Source organism: Octopus bimaculoides, chromosome 4 (assembly GCF_046866305.1).
Source record: "Octopus bimaculoides isolate indiv1 chromosome 4, ASM4686630v1, whole genome shotgun sequence".
Taxonomy (NCBI): Eukaryota; Metazoa; Mollusca; class Cephalopoda; order Octopoda; family Octopodidae; genus Octopus; species Octopus bimaculoides.
The window spans coordinates 94,342,381-94,349,412 of record NC_142931.1 but is presented as its reverse complement, the minus strand read 5'-3'; the positions used below and the strand labels follow the sequence as shown (position 1 = coordinate 94,349,412).

The 7,032-nt window shown below is 38.9% G+C and overlaps 1 protein-coding gene across 2 annotated transcripts in view; it reads left to right on the top strand.

Moving 5' to 3' along the window:
- Positions 1–2,957: 2,957 nt before the first annotated feature.
- The window catches only part of LOC106876921 (uncharacterized), a 50,483-nt gene continuing 46,408 nt past the window's right edge, over positions 2,958–7,032 (top strand). For both annotated transcript variants that reach the window (XM_014925676.3, XM_089351026.1), the window contains exon 1: positions 2,958–3,009. The gene's annotated coding sequence lies outside the window, so the exon portion shown is untranslated. The remainder of the gene's footprint in view (positions 3,010–7,032) is intronic.

Here is a 7,032-nt window from a genome sequence, read left to right as displayed (position 1 = left end):
GCCTGTGTGTTTTCTGTACTCTGTTTATCATTTTATCTACGTTTTGTTTGCAATGTCCTGTACCCAGATATGCATCTATATATACAGGTAGATGTAGGTATGTACATACATGTACGTATATATGCATATACTCATTTATTATTTGTATATATATATATATATATATATATATATATATATATATAATTCAACTACAGTAGTAGTTGAATAATACTCTTAAGGCCACAATTTACTCACAAGCAGCATCTTTTAGAGCTTGTCGCTAATTCAGTTCTTAATCAAATTAAAACTGTTAACATTTTTGAAGAGGACTGGTCCCTAGTTACATTTTGGCATAAAAAAATTGAAATTTGATCCAGTAGAAAAAAGTTTACTTCAAAATTTGTAGGTAAAATATCATGAAAATAATATTAGTAAAAAAATTGGATTTACATATACTTAACTTTTTTATTTTAAAATCAAACTATAAATGAAGCTTAAATGATAGAGATTAATTCAAGGAATTTCATGGTATCAATCTCATGTAATGAATTTTTAAGGCTGCCACAAAGACTACATTGGGCAAACTAGTCTTACCCCCAGAGATATGATGACAGCCTACTGCCAACAATTGAGGGATCCCACCACAAGACAGATACCACTTAGATCTCTGTGCACAAAATAAGTTCCCCAAATTCCTAGTTTTCCTACTGTACCAGTGTCCAGGCAGCACTGCTGACCAAACATGCATGAATATGCCCATTCCTCAGTAAAAAAACACACACAATTCAATTCCAACAATCACAACAAATACTCACAGCTACACACACACACACACAAGCACGAACATGCACACAGTAACACACACCAACCTGACAAATACAAGACACACTCACACAAACACACCCACACGTATATGCACACACTGCACAAACAATACAAATAAAACACTCACAAAATTACATCCAAACATATGCACAAACCACACAGAAAAATAACATACACATACATGCACATGTACACACACTTCACCACAACAAACATAGCACACACACACCTGAAAACTACATAAACCACACCCACATACACACGCACACTAATGCATACACAGTACAAACACACACAGTATGTACACATGCACACACACACACCACCCTGATAAATGTAACACACACGGGGGGGGGGGGGAACACAGAGACCCTGACAATTATAACACTACAAACACACAGAGAAACACACACATATTCACATGCATGCATACACCACCCTGACCAACACAACACACACTCGCACATACACACAGATGTAAACATACACACACACAGGAGCAAACACATACACAGCATCCTGACAAATACAAATCACACATACACACACACACAAACGTGCACTCATATACACACACCACTCTGCTAAATATAAAACACACACATACAAAGACCCATACATACATACCACTGAACTCTAAGACCAGTGAAAAACACCCACACACATGCCCAAGCACATATATATACAAACACATAAAACCATGCACACACTCACATCATCTTGAACTCCAAAAAACCACTGAACCATAACAGACTAGCCCAGAAACAAAAAAATCCTTTTGGTTCCACAAACTATTCCAAATCAGATCATGTGAATACTTTCCCCCACCAACTAACCTCCCACACTATTTCTAAAAATAGCAACCATCCCTGACTGGTAAAGAAGATAAAAGGTTGATCATTCCCCTAAAACTTCTGTATAAATATTTAAATATGATTTCTGATGAAGTTTTGACTAAGCAATACATGCTTTTGTCTACAAATTTTTTTTGTATATATGCTTATATAACAATCATGATTTTTGATGAACTTATAAATAATTATGAATTTATTTTACAACCTATTTTGAACACTTTTATGTAAACTGTTTAAAGCCCCTCTTCAAATTTTCTTATCATTGTCAAAGATTCTATTTCTTAGCATTTTCTTATCATTGTCAAAGACATTATCACTGTATTTTAATACATCTTTGTTAATCACGTTTTAACACCACAAAGGCTACACAAACCCTTAGCCTTTCCTTTTACTTTCAAAGATCTTTTTTAAAAAAAAAGTGAAACCGGTCAAGTCAGTAAACATCTTTAAAAGACCTCTGCATTTTCAAATTCTCTTCCTTATATATTTTCACTTGTGTGATACCTTCCAATTTTACTTTGTTATATATATTGGCAGTGTGGTAAGTAGCTTGCTTCCCAACCACATGATTCTGGGTTCAGACCCACTGTGTGGCACCTTGGGCAAGTGTCTTCTACTATAGCCTCAGGCCGACCAAAGCCTTGTGAGTGGACATGATAGACGGAAACTGAAAGAAGCCTGTCATATATATATGTGTGTGTGTGTATGTGCATGTGTGTCTGTGTTTGTCCCCCCCACCATTGCTTGACAACCGATGCTGGTGTGTTTACAAACCTGTAGCTTAATGGTTCAGCAAAAGAGACCAATAGAATAAGTACTAGACTTACAAAGAATAAGTCCTGGACTCAATTTGTTTGATGAAAAGGCAGTGCTCCAGCATGGCTGCAGTCAAATGACTGAAACAAATAAAAGAATATATGTATGTGTATATGTATATATATGTGTGTGTGTGTGTGTGTATACGATGGGCTTCTTTCAGTTTCCATCTATCAAATCCACTCAAGGTTTTGATCAGCCCGAGACTATAGTAGAAGACACTTGCCCAAGGTGCCACACAGTGAGATTGAACCCAGAACCATATGATTGAGAAGCAAGCTTCTTACCACACAGCCACTCCTGCGCCTATATGTATATATATATATTAAACCACAGTTTACCATTTAAATTACCAACTACTGTGAACCTTATAGCAAGGCCTATACATAGTGAGGTAATGCACCAGTAGTGCCTACAGATAAATTTATCCCTTAGACAGTTGTATAACTTCTAACTCATAATTTATATATATATATATATATGTGTGCGTATATCTATCTATCTGGACAGACGCAAGTCAAATGGGCTCCATGTAAGTTGGTTATTTTGTATGCTTTAAAGCGGTTATTGTTAAATATTTTTTGCCTAAAAGTTGTGCAACAACTTTCACTCTGAAAGTTGATAAACATCTACATAAAATTTTGAAGGGCTTCGTGGTTTTATTTTAACCATTTTACTTTGCTAAAATGGCGACTGGACACCATGAGTCCAGCACGCAAACTGTTTCTTGTTTTTAGCTCTATATAAAATAATTTTTTTGGCGTGCATGTGTATGGGTGTGGGGTTGTTGTGTGCATGTGAGTGTGGATGTGTATGCGTGTATATATATATATGCATATGTACATATATGTATAGTCTTTAGCGAATGTGTGGGTGAGCATGAGTGTGTTTACATACATGTATAGTTTTTGGCGAGTATGTGGGTGAGCATGTGTGTGTTTAAAGCGAAGGTAGTTTTAATATATAAATATAGGTGGATGGACGGATCGGTGGGCCTACGTGAACCTATAGATTTCTCTACTCCCTTACCTTAACCTACTTAGCGGTCTATTAGCTCTTTTGTCTTAATGACGCTCACCACACAGTAATTTCCCTTTGTTAAACCATCATTTTTCACAGGAATTTTCAATGGCCAGATAACTGAAGAGATGTTCGCGTGGGCTCCCATCCCGGCATCCGAAACTTGGAGTTTTATCATGGCTACCGAATAAGTGTCTCATATTTTTACAGATAAATTCCTCTATTTACATAATATTGAGGTCTCTTTCTTTCTTTTGTTGTCCTTCCTATCAATATATGTAAGGGACGACCGTGCGAACTCATAAAAGGAGAAATGGTGACGAATGGAAAAACAAAGGACTCCTTTTATTTAAACGTGTCACACGGCCGAACTCACAATATATATATATCGATGATGATATATATGATATGTTATGCTACGTTAACATATGTGACCAGAAATGAAAGACCACAACCGTATAAGATGAATAACAGAGATATTTATTGTAGCGTTAAAGATGTATGTCTGTGTGAGAGTGTGAATGCGACATATAAGAACATAATCAAAGACAGGCCGTCATACAAAGAAAAGTGTGTATGTGAGTGATACATGTGTGTATGTGAAATATTACAGCAGAGAGAGAGTCAATGACACGTGAGCAATTATACCAGATCTTGGGTACACAATAAGAAAAGTTCTGTATGTGAAAGTGAGGGAGGCTGAGTTTGGCAGAGCTGATCACTAGTTGTGATGTCGAGGCATCGATGCCTAGCCGTGATTCTTGTTATACAGATGTTCGTCGCTGGCTGTGGTTCTCTTGTCTGTTTGTTTACTGTGGTGAAGCTAAGTCACCTAACAGAATCGAAGAGAGAGATGGGCCGCGGAGTTTGGTTTGGTGTACATAGTAAATCGTGTTGACGCTGGTAGCGTAGAGGCTGCTTGGTATTAATCGTGTTGGTCATGATGATGATGCTGGATAGTAGTAGTAGACTCTTGTTGCTGATGTGGCGACGGCGGTGGTCATCGTTGGCTGGACGAAGCTGCTGAAGTGGTCGCTGGCTGCTGCTGCTGTCGTGTGGTACACGGAACAGTTCTCAAAGAGAAACTGGACCGAGACAAATTATTGGGTATGAGTTAAAGCTATTTATAACAAACTATTGGCTCACCAGATGGTAAAAATATACTCTATCACGTGACCTTACTAGGGGCCGTGATTGGTCAGTTTGCGTTCTGGCGGGAACGGTTCGAAGAAGTTGCCGATTCGAATAATGATCAGTCACGTGATGGACAAGGAATGGGTTCTCTACTACGCTCGCATTTATTTATATTTAAATGAGAAGATTGTATGTAATGGCGATAGTAGTTTGTATCTAATGGCGGGAGGTAGTTTCACTACATATATATAAATAAGTGTGTGTATATATATATGTAGATATAAGTATGTATATATATATACACATGTATGTATACATATAAATATATATATATATACATACATACATATATATATACACACACACAGAAGGAAATGGAGAATAAATGGGTGTAATTACTGATTTATTTGCATGTTGTAGAAAGATGAGGTTTTTTAAAAAACATTACAAATAAATTGGAAGCTGAAAGCTCAAAAAAAGTTAATAAAAAACCTAAGAACCTACATATATGTTTCTGTCAAACCCAATAAGCAGATAGGAATTTCCGAACATGTTGTTTAATGTCAAGAAAATTGCCACATTCATACTGTTTTATAATTGGACTTCTTCAGGGTAATCATTATATCTTTTTGAAGGAAGTGTGTAGTGATAGCAGGTTAAAAAAATATGTTTAGAGATTCTATTTGATTGGTAGGTTTTTAATATTTGTGTTCGCATGGATGATGGTACGCTTGCATTAAATGAGGATGCAAAGAAAGAGGTCTGGAGATGCCACTACGATAGATTGCTTAATAAAGAGAATGAATGGGAGAAAGAGAGCCTGCCTTATGTCGACCCAATAGAGGGACCAGCTATCCGAGTTGATAGTACCAGGGTAGATAAATCAATTAAGAGTATGAAGACCCATCAGGAATCACTGCAGAGATGCTCAAAATATCCGGCAGTGTTGGCTATAGCCTAGTCACCCGTATTACGAACCAGGTGATACACGAAGGAGTCATACCCTATGACTGGTGTAGCAGCATCATAGTCAACTGCTACAAAGGTAAAGGGGACGCTTTAGATACAAATAATTACAGAGGCATCAAGCTGTTAGATCAGGTTATGAAAGTTACAGAGAGGGTCATAGCCCAACTAATTAGGGAGCGAATCAATTTAGATGAGATGCAGTTTGGGTTCGTGCCAGGTAAAAGCACTACTGATGCCTTATTTCTAGTGAGACAGTTGCAGGAGAAATACCTAGCTAAGGATAAACCTCTGTACCTGGCTTTCGTTGACATGGAGAAAGCCTTTGACAGGGTCCCCCGATCCCTTATCTGGTGGTCAATGAGGAAACTTGGGATAGAAGAATGGTTAGTGAGAGCTGTGCGAGCCATGTACAGAGATGCTGCCAGTAAGGTGAGGGTTGGAAATGAGTACAGCAATGAATTCCGGGTAGAGGTAGGGGTCCACCAAGGTTCCGTCCTCAGCCCCCTATTATTTACCATAGTCCTCCAGGCAATCACAGAGGAGTTCAAGACAGGTTGCCCCTGGGAGCTCCTCTATGCTGATGACCTTGCCCTAATTGCGGAGTCACTATCAGAACTAGAGGAGAAGTTTCAGGTGTGGAAGCAAGGTCTAGAATTGAAGGGCCTTAGAGTCAACCTAGCTAAAACCAAAATCCTAATAAGTAGGAAGATAGATAAAACACAAACCCCTTCAGGTAGATGGCCCTGCTCAGTATGTAGAAAAGGAGTAGGTAGTAACTCTATAAGATGTACCCGGTGCAAGCTATGGACACATAAGAGGTGCAGCAACATCAAAGGCAGGTTAACTAGGAAGTTAGTTTTTGTTTGTGGCAGATGTTCAGGTGCAATAAAGACTGCAAACAAACAGGAAACAACTTCTATCTCATTCCAGGGTGAAAAACTAGAGGTAGTCGATAGCTTCCGCTATCTGGGCGACCAAGTTAGTAGTGGGGGTGGGTGCGCTGAAAGTGTAGCTGCTAGAATAAGAATAGCCTGGGCAAAGTTTAGAGAGCTCTTACCCCTGCTGGCGACAAAGGGACTCTCACTCAGAGTAAAAGGCAGACTGTATGACGCATGCGTACGACAACCATGCTACATGGCAGTGAAACATGGGCTGTAACTGCTGAGGACATACGTAAGCTCGCAAGGAATGAAGCCAGTATGCTCCGTTGGATGTGTAATGTCAATGTGAATACCCGTCAGAGTGTAAGTATCTTGAGAGAAAAGCTGAACATTAGAAGCATCAGTTGTGGCGTGCAAGAGAGACGATTGCGCTGGTATGGACATGTGGTGAGAATGGAGGAGGATAGCTGCGTGAAAAAGTGCCACACCCTAACAGTTGAGGGAACCCGTGGAAGAGGTAGGCCCAGGAAGACCTGGGCTGAGGTGGTGAG